Genomic DNA, 14,326 nt, shown 5'->3' on the forward strand with positions numbered 1-14,326 from the left:
TGTTATCATACTGACCAAGTGAGGAACCTTGGGGTAATCTTTGATCCTACGTTGTCCTTTGACCTCCACACTAGGGACATTACGAGGACTGCTTTCTTTCATCTAAGAAATATAGCAAAGATTCGCCCCATCCTGTCTATGGCTGATGCTGAGACTCTGATTCACGCATTTGTCTCTTCTAGATTGGATTATTGTAATGCTTTAGTTTCTGGTCTGCCGCAGTCTAGCATTCGAGGACTTCAGTTGCTGCAGAATGCTGCTGCCAGAATTTTGACACAAAGTAGAAGGTTTGACCACATTACTCCCATTCTGGCATCCCTTCATTGGCTACCGGTTTCTGCCAGATTGGATTTTAAAGTTTTATTGTTGGTTTATAAAATTGTTCATGGACTGGCGCCTTCCTACTTGCCGGACTTGGTTAAGCCCTACGTACCTGCGAGGCCTTTGCGTTCGCAGGGCGCAGGGCTTCTGTGTGTTCCGAGGATGAACAAAAAGTCTGTGGGGTATAGAGCCTTTTCCTACCATGGTCCGGCTTTTGGAATGATCTACCTGCTGTTATTCGGCAGTCTGACACGGTGGAGATTTTTAAATCAAGACTGAAGACCCACTTTTTTAGACTGTCTTATCATTAATTTTTTAATCTGTTTGTGTTTGCTTTGTAATTTATTTTTATTCTACTGTGTTTTATCTTTTAACTGTTTTCTTGCTTTTAATTTTGAATTTAGATTAATTGTGTTGTTGTGAATTATGTGAAGCGCCTTGGTGCGACTTTGTCGTGATTTGGCGCTATATAAATTAATAAATTATAAAATTATTCAGGGTCACCTGATCCAGCCCTAACTATAAGCTTTTTCGAAAAGGAAAGTTTTAAGCCTAATCTTAAAAGTAGAGAGGGTGTCTGTCTCCCTGATCTGAATTGGGAGCTGGTTCCACAGGAGAGGAGCCTGAAAGCTGAAGGCTCTGCCTCCCATTCTACTCTTACAAACCCTAGGAACTACAAGTAAGCCTGCAGTCTGAGAGCGAATTGCTCTATTGGGGTGATATGGTACTAAGAGGTCCCTAAGATAAGATGGGACCTGATTATTCAAAACCTTATAAGTAAGAAGAAGAATTTTAAATTCTATTCTGGAATTAACAGGAAGCCAATGAAGAGAAGCCAATATGGGTGAAATATGCATGAAATAGTTTTTCAGCATCACTCTGAGACAAGACCTTTCTAATTTTAGAGATATTGCGCAAATGCAAAAAAGCAGTCCTACATATTTGCTTAATATGCGCATTGAATGACATATCCTGATCAAAAATGACTCTAAGATTTCTCACAGTGTTACTAGAGGTCAGGGTAATGCCATCCAGAGTAAGGATCTGGTTAGACACCATGTTTCTAAGATTTGTGGGGCCAAGTACAATAACTTCAGTTTTATCTGAATTTAAAAGCATGAAATTAGAGGTCATCCATGTCTTTATGTCTGAAAGACATTCCTGCAGTTTAACTAATTGGTGTGTGTCCTCTGGCTTCATGGATAGATTAAGCTGGGTATCATCTGCATAACACTGAAAATGTATGCAATGCTTTCTAATAATACTGCCTAAGGGAAGCATGTATAAAGTGAATAAAATTGGTCCTAGCACAGAACCTTGTGGAACTCCATAATTAACCTTAGTCCATGAAGAAGATTCCCCATTTATATGAACAAATTGTAATCTATTAGATAAATATAATGAGCTCTGTGTCTATTGTTTGCCATAATCACAGGTTAATACTTTTTGACCAGTTAACGCTCAGCCTTGGCTCGTGTGTCATACATCACACTGACAAAGTGAGGAACCTTGGGGTAATTTTTGATCCTTTGTTGTCCTTTGACCTCAACATTAGAGATATTACTAGGACTGCTTTCTTCCACCTGTGAAATATAGTGAAGATTCGTCCCATCCTGTGTATGGCTGATGCTGAGACCCTGATTCATGTGTTTGTCTCTTCTAGATTGGACTACTGCAATATTCTATTTTCTGGTTTACCGCAGTCTAGCATTAGGGGTTTCAATTGGTTCAAAATACTGCTGCCAGACTTTTGACAGGAAGCAGAAAGTTCAACCACATTACACCCATTTTGGCGTCTCTTCACTGGCTTCCTGTCCCAGTGAGATCAGATTTTAAGGTTCTGCTACTAGTCTAAAATTGTTCACAGACTGGCACCTCCCAACCCTACTTACCAGCCTGGGCTCTGTGTTCTCAGGGTGCAGGACTACTTTGTGTCCCTAGGGTGAAGAAAAAGTCTGCAGGTCACAGAGCTTTCTTATCGTGCCCCTGTTCTGTGGAATGATCTCCCTGCATCAATAAAACAGTCAGATTCTGTGGAGACTTTCAAATCCAGACTTAAGATGCACTTATTTTCCCTTTCGTATGGCTAGCATACTGGTATAGTATGCTTGTATGAAAAGACATGCTTGTCACCATATTTAAACAAAGGTATCACCTTAGCTATTTTCATTTTAGAAGGGAATTTCCCAGTCATTTGTGACAAATTGCAAATATAACTTAAAGGTTTAATAATACCATGAATAATATTTTTAATCAAAAACATACTAAAGTTATCACAGTCAGTTGATTTTTCCCCTTTAATTTATGAACAATGTTGATAATTTCATTTTCATCTACTTCTCTAATGGATATTGAATCCAAAATAGTAATTAATCTGTTGTTGTCCATAGAATGTATTTTACAAGATACAATAGAATTTGATAAATTTTTACCCATGTTAACAAAATAATAATTGAAATGATCTGCAATAACTTTTTTTTTTAACGGTTTTATCAGAATCTGTATAAAAATAAGATGGATAATCTTTAACAGGTTGAGCAGGTTGACTAGAGAGGTGGAGATATGCTCTGGACAGACGGAGAATGAAAGTCAGTCAGAGCCAGACTGAGTCCATGTGTGTGAATGGGAGGGAGTCCAGTGGAATACTGCAGTTACAAGGAGTAGAGGTGGTGAAAGTACATTAGTTTAAATACTTGGGATCAACTGTCCAAAGTAATGGAGAGTGTGGTAGAGAGGTGAATAAGAGAGTGCAGGCAGGGTGGAGTGTGTGGAGAAAGATGGCAGGAGTGATTTGTGACCAAAGAATATCAGCAAGAGTGAAGGAGAAAGTTTACAAGACAGTAGTGAGACCAGCTATGTTGTACGGCTTAGAGACGGTGGCACTAACAAAAAGACAGGAGGCAGAGCTGAAGATGTTGAGATTCTCTTTGAGTGGAAGTGACAAGAATGGAGAAGATTAGGAATGAACATATCAGAGGGACAGCTCAGGTGGGACGGTTTGTAGACAAAGTCAGAGAGGTGAAACATGGACATGTGCAGAGGAGGGACCCAGGGTATATCGGGAGAAGGACGCTGAGGATGGAGCCACCAGGCAGGAGGAGAAGAGGGAGGACAAAGAGGAGGTTCATGGATGTGCTGAGAGAGGACATGCAGGTGGTTGGTGTGACAGAGGAAGATACAGAGGACAGGGTGAGATGGAGACAACTTATCTGCTGTGGCGCCCCCTAATGGGAACAGCCGAAAGAAGAAGATGAATGTGTTTTGTGCGAGACTGTGGGGGTGATTTTGCTGAGGTTGTTGGGACGTCCTTAACATCTGTTCATGTGTTCGTCAGATTCATATTTTCATGACTAAGTTTTTTTGTTTGTTTGTTTGTTTTTTACTGATATCACCTCAGAATGAGAGGTTTCTCTGCTTCCTTTTATTTTGACAGTTGACCTTCAGGTGTCCTTTCTTCAGCGGGTGGCTGTCCTCTGTGTCCTCTGTGGTCTGATCCATCCAGTCAAGAACCGTATGATAGCAGCAGCTGAGCAGAGGGAGAAGCAGCTCTGTGGATTTTGGAACAATAATCCATTTTGCTGCATTGCCACTGCAATGCAACACCCTTTGTCTGATCCAGGGACGCTCCCCGAGTGCGTGAATGGACAAATATTTGACAGGGACAAATGAAAAGGGCGATCGTCTCATCTGCTGTCAGACCGTAGAGGACAAACAGAAAACAGCTGACTGTCCTGCTCTGCTGCCGTTCCTCTCTGTTCCCTCCTGTAATTAGACTGATGTGGACAAAGTGTGTCTGACCTTTTCTGACCTCCACTAAAAACCTCGTTTGGATGTTTTTATAATGATGTTCCGCTTGTTTACCGGCAGCGAAATTTAAATATAACAGCTGTTTTATTTACTGAAGACGTTACTTTTCAGGTATTGGTTCCCAAAGTGTGGGCAGCGGCCCACCTGCTGGGCTGTGAGGGTCCTGCAGGTGGGCCATGAGAGGTCTTTAAAAAGATACGAGTGGTGCCCAAAAGTTTGTGAACCCTCAAGTTTAACACATCTGAGTGTTGGAAAGAAGTCAAAGTGAAAAAAGACTAAAAATTTCAAAAATGACACCTTTTAAATTAATGCAGGAATGATGCATATGAACACTTTAACTTGAGTTTCTTTAAGTAAATGTCTTTTTTTTTTACATCTGTTTTCATTCTAATAGATTTTTTCTTCCTTTTTTTAGTTCCATGAACCATGAAACCCTGCCATCTGTCCCTCACGTTGCTCCTCCCCTTCCTTGCGTCCCAGACTCGTCGTCTTTTTCCTCGCCACTGGTTGTCGACTGTCTCAGCCAATAGCAGCTCAGCATCACGCAGACGCCTGAGTGTAACCAGCCCGACCCCTCAGCCTGTGATTGGGAAGGACTCCGTGGAGGTGCTTGGACACACCTACCCGCGCGATGACTTCACCAACGTCACTGCAAAAGTCTTGGCCAAAGTCGGACGCAACCTCCATAACCAGTCCCATCATCCCTGTGGCTGATCAAGGAGCGGATCAAAGATCACTTCTACAGGTAGAATGATGGCTTTGCGGCGGCGTTAAAGCCTCGAGGCCGACCCGGTCAAAGTCTCTGCCTGTGAACGTAAAGCGAGTCAACTTCATGTGTTCATCCTCCTCCAGAACCTTCGTCAGCCGCGTGGGAAACCCTCTATTCTCCATCCACGACAACCTGAGTCCTGTGGTCACTGTGGAGCAGAACTTCGACAGGTTGGCACCCTCACTCTCCAATCGGTGACATCCATGAAGATGAGTAAGATGGGGTACACTGCATGTGAAATACTTAAAAAAAAAAAAAAAAAAAGTGGAACGTAAGAGTTCTCAGCCTCACACGGAAAAAACAAGGAGAGAAGAAAGAATTTGACAAAAAATCCAGATGGTTAATGTTCAAAAGTGTTTTGTTTTTTATGTTCAAACCTATAAAACTGGACTGTGGAGTAACTTTGGTTCAAACTTCACGTTGATTTTTGATCATTTGCATTTCATGTGGAAACACTGATGAATTGTTGCTGATTGGTTTGAATTATTTGGCAGCTTGCTGATTCCAGCTGACCACCCAAGCAGGAAACAAGGAGATAACTACTACCTGAACAGGTGAGACACACATGTTATTACCCATAATGCATCTGCAGAGCTGGAGCTGAAGGGCATTGTTGTTTCTAGCTTTAGCCATGGAGCAAACTCGGATCTGCTGGGTGTTGTGTGGTGTAGAGTTGCACGCTGTGAGTACTCAGCGTGCCCCCAACAAACAAACAAACAAACACAACCCCCAGGAAGCAGGTGAAGTTCTGGGTGGTTACCAGCAGGTGATAGATCATAGCCCTGTTCTCTGCTGCGTGCAGAAAAAGCTAAATGTGTGAAGCTCTTGATCATGCTGTGCTCTTCATGGCTGAGAGAAACTGGACATTCAGTTTAATGTGAGTGTGCAGTTTGGGCGTAAATCATGAGATTGCGTTATGAGCGCCGTGGAGATTTGTTTCACAGAAATCAAAACGTGTACGAAATAGTTCGTCTCGACAAAGTTATTCAAACAAATTTTTTAAAGGGATAATATTTATTTACAGAAGTGTTTTTTAACCTATTGTTCTGTTAACATCAACATGGTGAGTGATTTATAAGTTTTATTTTGATCTTGTCATAAATTTCTGGAGGCATGCATCGCCACAACTTACAGGCTACATGCTAACCTCCGCGGTAGTTATCATACTTTACCACAAAGCTAAAATGTCAACATCTCAAAACTGATTTCTGTTGAATAGTGCAGCATGTCTTTCATGTTGCAGAGGAGAACCAGGAGGAGCCTGTAGTCCCCTGTCACTGCATTTTATACCTGCATATCCACTGTTGTCTACTTTTGCACAGATATCATACATGTGTTTGATATCTGTGGCTTTGCCAGAGTGATGCGCAGAGCTCTGCGGATGATCGTGTCCATTCTAAGCAATTTTCATCCCGCTCCAATGAAAACACTAACCGCTCACTCCAAAAAGAAAATGATCTACATTTGTTTTTCATTTTAACTGAAGCTGTAGCTTGGCAACAAAATAACTGAGCAGCCAAATTCACATTATTTCAAGATGAACTAACAGAAAAAACAAAGCCATCCATAAAAATGAAAGAACAGAAAGCATGTTACCTGCGTATCTGCAAATACTCCATGTGTTGTAGATCACGATGTGTTCCAGTGTCATAATTTTTTTTTAACTTGCTTGAAACTTCCCTGTTTGCTCACAGTGTTCTACAGCATGACTTTTACCACAGATTGCACCCAACTTCAAGCCCGGATTGGGTGTACGATTTTTATTTATATATTTTTGTATTTATTTCTTAAGTGTCGGCAGGCTTCAGCGTGTCTACTAGTGAGTGAAAATGTGACGGAATTGACAGTTTGTTGTTGTGTGTTGATGTCCAGAATAACAATGCTTCGCGCTCACACGTCTGCCCACCAGAGGGAGCTGGTGAGGTCGGGACTCGATGCTTTCCTGTTGGCTGGAGACGTTTATAGGCGGGACGAGATTGATGCCACTCATTACCCCGTCTTTCACCAGATGGAGGGTGTGCGCCTGTTTTCCAACCATGAGGTAGGACTTGAGTGGTTTTGAACAGGTGTCTTTAGGCCTCTGATGTGCCACGCCCACAAACTAGGACATAAACCTGGTCTCCCATGATGTAACTGCAGTGCATTTGAGGGGTACCTTGTGTCTGGTAGCTGTTTCTCAGGTGGAGCATGGTGAGGATCTGTCGCTGTTCGAGCGGGCGGGCGGCGGATGAGCTCCAAACAGGAGACGCACAGTCTGGAGGCTGTCAAGCTGGTGGAGTTCAACCTGAAGCGAACGCTGACCGACCTCATGGCTCGCCTGTTCAGACGCGGTGAGAGGGCAGAGGCACCAGGATGCCGTCTTAGCAGGACGTCACTTACCAGGGCGTCATTTTAGCAGGACGTTGTCTTAGCAGCACAGGGTTTTACCAGGACTTCGTCTTAGCCAAACGGCGTGTTACCAGGACAGCGTCTTAGCAGGACGGCGTTTTACCAGGATGGTGTCTTACCAGGACGTCGACTTAGCAAGACATCGTCTCAGCAGGACGCCGTCTTAGCAGGACATTGTCTTAGCAGGACGTCGTCTTAGCAGGACTCCGTCTTACCATTTAGGAGGAGTTCTGCAGGAGTTTGACCGTCTGTTTACATTTCTCCTTTCTTGTTTTTCCTTCTTATCTCTGTTCTTCCAAATATTCCTTCATGTTTTTGTCATCCTTTGTTCTTTTTCCTTTCCTCCTCTTCCTCTTTTCTGCTCAATCATTCACTCTCTTCTCTCTACTGTTCTCCTCACCTTCTTCCCCTTTTTTTCTCCTCTCCCTCTCTCATGGGTCTTGTCCTCTCCTCTGTCTGACTCTCCTCTTTTTTCCCCCATTTCTTTTCCATCTTCTTCCTCTTTTAATTTCTTTCCCTCACTTCTTCTCATTCTCTAATCCTTTCCTTTTTTCTTTTGCTTTGTTCCTTTCTTCCTTCCCTCCTTTCGATTTCTGTTCTGTTCTCTTTTACTCCTTTCTTTTTGTCCTTTCCTTTGCTCTCCTCCGTAGCTTTTCCTTTTTCTAATACTGTTATTTTTCTTACACATCTTCCTTTATTTCTCTTCCTTTCTTCACCTCCTCTTCCTTTCCTCTCTCTCTGCTTTCCTGTTCCCTCTTCCTCCTCTCCCCTCAGATCTGGAGGTCCGGTGGGTTGACTGCTACTTTCCTTTCACTCATCCCTCCTTTGAGATGGAGGTGCGTTTCCAAGGCGACTGGATGGAGGTACTGCGGAGTGCGAGTGATGGAGCAGGAGCTGCTGAACTCGGGTTAGAACACACACTCACAGAAGACGTGGGCTGGATTAGAGGTTGCTGGTTTGATTCCAGAGGGATTCTCTTTGGTCAAACTCACTCTTACTGACTCAAACCCTTGTGCAAGGCAGAGACGCAGCATCGTCCTGTGTTTTAAGAGGTGAAAAGCGGTGCTGCAGGGCAACTTTGTGCTCAGTTCATGTGCACATTGACAAACACGACACAATCCATCCAATTACAGAGTTCAGTAAAATGCACTGCCATCTGGTGGTGTGGATGTCTCCAGCGCTGCTCCTGATTGGTCCAGTTTGATGTTTTCCAGCTCTGGATTGGCTGAGCTCACACGTGAGCTTCAGTGAACCCCCAGGTCCAGGGTTTGAGAGTTAGAGACCCCTACTGTCCACGTTTGAAGGCTCGCATGTACAGTAGACCCACAAACCAGTGCACAAATCAACTTTACGGTTCGATCATACTTCAAACATTTACGCACAACGTGGTCTCAATTTATCAGTCACAAGTGTTCCTACTGCTTCAAACCCCTGAGGGGGCAGAAACGAGGTCCAAAGTGATGTCAGCGGTCATGTAGCTACAGAGTCCGGTTTTATAAAATCCAGACTAGAAGCTGTTTCACAGTTTACAGTTAAGATGTGAAAGTGCAAATCATCTCATTTCCTGGAGCTTATGGTCCATGTAACGTGGACCAGGATCAGCATGATGGGGGAGAGTTTTTGTGCACGTGGATCTGAAGGGGTGGAGTTGGGGGCAGCTCAGTGGTGATGAGTCATAGCGGTGACAGTGCTGACCATCTTCCAAACTTTAGCGGTTCTCCTCCAATGATTTTTCAAATCTCGCACATGTTCACACAGGCGGCAAATTTTTATGAATTTTCTGATTTAATCCTGAAAAAATGTGGCTGCGTTCGTATATGATGAGGCCAGATTGGGATGTTTTCGACCACAGGCGCCCAACTGTTTTTCAACCAAGATTTATTTTTAAAGTTGACAGTGTATCGAGATCTACCAACCCATATCGAACCCATAACATAGCCACAGTTTATTGTGCACCAGTATAACAAAGATAACGTTTTAACAATAATAATACATTATGAAGACATTTTAACATTTCAGCCATGTGTGGCACGTTTCGACATTCGGCTGTATGGCGTTTTTCTCTATGCGTGATCCAGCATGCTGGTGCCTGAATGCTGAGGACCACAGCAGCTGCAGAAGGTCACGGGGACACGCCCCTGCTTCACCTGGCTACAGCAGGTAGATGATTATTTTAGAGATGTGGGAATGGACCAGATGTCGGCCTAGGTGGTTGCTATCCAGATCAACATTTCACTTTATATAAGCTTTGAAGTTTCTTAACTCTCTCTCCTCCATCTCTCTCACTGTCTCTCCCTCTCTCCTTCCCCCCTCCCCCCCTCTCCCTCTCTCTCCCCCTTTTCTCCTCTGCCCTTTCCCCTCCCCCTCTCTCTCCCCCCTTTCCCCCTCTTTCTCCCCCTCTCCCTCTCTCTCCCCTTTTCTCCTCTGCCCTTTCCCCCTCTCTCTCTCTCCCCTTTCCCCCTCTTTCTCTCCCTCTCTCCCTCTCCCCCTTTTCCCTCTGCCCTTTCCCCCTCCTCTCTCCCCCTTTCCCCCTCTTTCTCCTCCTCTCCCTGTCTCTCTCTCTCTTCCCCTCCCCCATCTCCCCTTTCCTCCTCTCTCTCTTCCCCTATCTCTTTCTCCCCCCTCTCTTCCCCTCTCTCCCTTTCCTCCTCTCTCCCCCCTTTCCCCCCTCTCTCCCCCCCTCCCCATCTATCTGTCTGTCTGCTGTCAGGTTGCTAAGTAGCTAGCTTGCTGCTTTGCCCTTGAACACTTGAAGGGCCGTGCTGCACTGCACTCCGCTGCGCGGCTGCTTGTTCCAAAAAAAACATGCGTCACGATGCAAAGAGCAATTTGTGTCTGTAACAGAGACGATCTGAGTGGTTCCTTCAGAAAATGTCTGCTGATGTTGCCATATTTATTTCAAAAAGTAGGCGTGGCCTGGAGGAGGACATTTTAGCAGACATGTCTGTGTTGGTGCCGGATTAGTCTGTTGAGGACTGTTATCCAGTGAGTTCTGGTGTTCCTCAGGGATGAGTTCTGGCTCCTGGACTGGACTGTGATCTGTGTGGAATTGATGGACACTCTGAGTGCAGCTCCTATGAAACCAGGCGAGAACTCAGAGTTTCTGGGTTTATGATGGTCCTGGATCCAGACTAAGATGCAGAACTTCAGTTACTCCCTGCACTTGTCCATCAGATGTGTCTCTGTGGTGAAAGTGTGAACTTGTTAATAAGTTAATTAACACACTTTTTCAGATTCAAGCTTCTCTACTACTGAGCACCAGAACAGTGTCCACTGTCCTGGGACTGGAACTAAGTGCACGGAGAGGGACTCGGCGCGTGCACGGGGAGGGACTCAGAGCGTGCACGGAGAGGGTTTAGGCGTGTGCACGGAGAGGGTTTTGGCGTGTGCACGGAGAGGGTTTTGGCATGTGCACGGAGAGGGTTTAGGTGTGTGCACGGAGAGGGTTTTGGCATGTGCACGGAGAGGGTCTCAGAGCATGCACGGAGAGGGTTTAGGCGTGTGCACGGAGAGGGTCTCAGAGCATGCACGGAGAGGGTTTAGGCGTGTGCACGGAGAGGGTCTCAGAGCATGCACGGAGAGGGTTTAGGCGTGTGCACGGAGAGGGTTTAGGCGTGTGCACGGAGAGGGTCTCAGAGCGTGCACGGAGAGGGACTCGGCGCGTGCACGGAGAGGGTTTTGGAGCGTGCACGGAGAGGGTTTGGAGCGTGCACGGGGAGGGTCTCGTAGCGTGCACGGAGAGGGTCTCGGAGCGTGCACGAGAGGGACTCGGAGCGTGCGCGGGGAGGGTTTCGGAGCGTGGGTCTCGGAACGTGCACATGGAGCGTGCTCTTTCCCTGCAGCACTATAGGGAAACAGGTTGGTCTGTGATTGCCATCCATCAGTCCACTGCAGACAGGACGTGTCTTTGAACTCATGCAGTTGTGGGTCCTTGACACTGATACTTCAGGTCCTGAGAAAAACATGACGTTACCATTGTGTCATCATTGACGCTCCCTCAGGATGCAGTGTTTTGGACACCAAGTCATTCTTGTGATACTCATGGGTCCCCCAGAGACACCAAAAACCAAAGACATTGCCGTAGGACACTGGTCTGTGTCCTATACTTTTGACGTTTGAACCCTGCTGACAGTGACGTCAGTATTTGCTGTAGTGACAGTTTACAGCACTGCCAAAAGAGGGCGCTGCACAGAGTTGTATTCTTGTTTTCTTTTAACATCATCACTGGCGCTGCTGGAACAATCCGTCACTTCTATCACATCTCTCTCGCTGTGTGTCTGTGTCTCTCTCTCTTGTCTCTCCTCTCTCTCTCTCTCTCTCTCTCTCTCTCTCTCTCTCTCTCTCTCTCTCTCTCTTTTTTTTGCGGCGGGTTTTGGCATCTGGGCTGCAGCCGACCCTCTCGCTCCGTCACGGGGTGAGGGTGGTCCCAGACCCGGCTGTGTCTGTGGAGGATGCCCGGTACATAAACATATAAAAAGCACACACAAGGTAAGGAAGTGAAAAAAACCCTCAAGGTTGCTGCCTTCGAGAAGCCACAACAATGAGGAAAAAACTCTTAGCACAGAGAACAGTAAACACACAGACAAACAAGAACACAGGACGACAGCCAAGATTTGAAAGTCCAGTTTATCAGAACACTCCGGTAGCAGCCCTTTTTGGCGCTAAACAACGGCCATGACTGAATCCTGGAAGGGAGGGGGGTTCAGCTCTGAGCAGTCACTGTTCACAGTCAACGTCAGAGCTGGAGAAGCTGAGGGAGGGGGACCGGGAAGCGAGGCTTGAGTGTTTAATCTTCTTGGAGGTTTTTTATCGCAGCGGCCTTGAAGTGCAGCTGTCTTGGGGAAGCCAAATGAATGTCTGATTAGCAGACGCCTGAAAGATTCCACAGTTCTGAGAACAAAGTGGCTCTCAATGCATCTGAATGTAGAAAGGATGTGGTCATTACTGACGGTCAAGGCGGTTTTCCAGCGCTGCAATCCTCCCAGATGGTTTCCAACGTGCGGTTAACACCCGCCGACTGAGCAGTCACTGTCCTTCCAATCGAATCAATCAAGTGGGGCAATCTGGACGGCCCAATCAAAACAGCCTCCACTTTTTAATTTTCCAGTAAACCAGCGCTATGCCCGCGCCACACAGCAGAAAGCCGGTCACTCCCAAGCCAAATAGATACACATCTTCGACGTCCTCCACAGACAGCGTGTAAAGGCACATGACCTGCCATCTCCTCCACGAGTCCATCACGTAGCCCATCACATGCGTCCCGGCAGGACAGGTCGGGTCCTCCGCCCCGAATGTCTTGTAGAAAAAATAGTGTCAATTGCGTTCAGAGACCACTTTAACAAATCCATTTTTGTCGCTTTTCAGAAGAGCAAAAACTGGAGCCTCACAGACAACACGCCTCAGAAGCAGGAAAGATAAGGAGGGAGGGAGAGAAGAGAAATGCGTCCGTCTCGGCCGAGTGCAAGCTGGCAAAAAAAAAAAAAAATTTCCAGAAACTATGAGAGACAGCCAGGTGGAAACCATTCGGAGATTCAGATGGCTTTCAGTGGCTTTTCAGTCGAGTGAGTATTCGAGAAATTGTGTAACAGCTGGACATGTCACAGCTTGTCCTGACACAGACGTGCTTTTGTTGTGCGCCATGAGCGGCTCCGTCCAACGCGCAAATTCCTCTGCAAGTCTTTCATTACAAAATCTCCTGTAACAGTGGAATGTGCCGCAAAATTGTTGATGTCCAACTCTTCCACAGTTTCTCTGGTGGTCAGACGACGTCCCGGATCACATAGCCTTCACTTTGGAAATGATCTGGTCGTTTCAGCCTGTCGATGGCCGCTCGGCGTCGTGGCGCGCCTGCGCTGCTGTGGACCGTCTTTAATCCTTGTAATTATCCTTAATCTGTGTTGTAGAGAAGCTTGAATCTTCGACTGGCTGGATTGCTTGACGCGAGGATGTTTCGCTTCAAATTGCAGAAGCTTCCTCAGCTAAAATTCTTGCTCTGGAAGTCTGAACAGAAGCCAACAAAAGCTGGAGTTTTAAACCTACCCAGACCCCTCCTACTGAGAGGCAGACTGCTATAGGCTAGTGACTAAACATAGCTCTAATTAGCAACTATTGTGCTGTAGTTAGCACACCTAATGGCAGGACAGCTGTCCCTCTAATGATGGGATGGATGCCTTTCTGATGGCTCCCTTGATGACGTGAATGACTCATTACCATGACACAAAAGACTGAAACTCCTTTGACCTGAGTACCCCATTGTAAACAGGGGATAAAGTGTGTCTCAGACCCCCTCCCCGGTAAGGCTGGGTTTCAAACGTTTCACAAAGAATGCCTACTTGACCCCTCTCTCAAACCATTTCTTCTCTCTGGCTAATATTTTAACTTCCTTGTCCTCAAACGTGTGGTTAGTGTCTTTAAGGTGGAGGTGAACCGCAGACTGAGGTCCACTGGCGCCCTCTCTGTGGTGCTGGTATAGGCTTTTGTGTAAAGGTTGCTTTTCGTTCATCTATGTAGTGTCGTTACAGTTTCCTGACATCTGATAGAATACACTACGTTGCTCTGTTTGTAACTAGGGATCATGTCCTTAGGGTGAACTAATTTCTGTCTCAAGGTGTTAACCGGTTTAAAGTAAACTGGGATTTTGTGCTGTCCGAAGATCCTCTGTAGTTTTTCCCCTACTCCCTAAATAAGGGAGAGACACTCCTCTTCTTCTTGTCTCCGTCTCCTCTCTATCTGGTCTCTTTGTTCTCTGGGACTTCTGCACTTTGTCCAGGGACCATCGTGGGTACCCACATACTGTGAGGGCTTTCCTGACACGTTGTTGTTCTTTAGCCCTTCCCTCTGCAGTTGTGGCATCCGTAGGGCTCGTGTTGAAGCGTCCTGATCACCCCGAGCTTGTGTTCAAGGGGGTGGTTTGAGCCGAAGAGCAGATATTGGTCAGTGTGAGTTGGTTTTCTGTAAACCCCTTTCTGGAGCTGCCTGTTCTCTCCAATCGTAACATCACAGTCCAGGAAGGCTAAATGGTTGTTTCTGACATCCTCACGT

At 45.9% G+C, this 14,326-nt stretch overlaps 1 pseudogene; it reads left to right on the forward strand.

Moving 5' to 3' along the window:
- The window catches only part of LOC117518874, a 121,939-nt pseudogene that overhangs the window by 103,257 nt on the left and 4,356 nt on the right, over positions 1 to 14,326 (forward strand).

Source organism: Thalassophryne amazonica, chromosome 1 (genome assembly GCF_902500255.1).
Source record: "Thalassophryne amazonica chromosome 1, fThaAma1.1, whole genome shotgun sequence".
NCBI lineage: Eukaryota > Metazoa > Chordata > Actinopteri > Batrachoidiformes > Batrachoididae > Thalassophryne > Thalassophryne amazonica.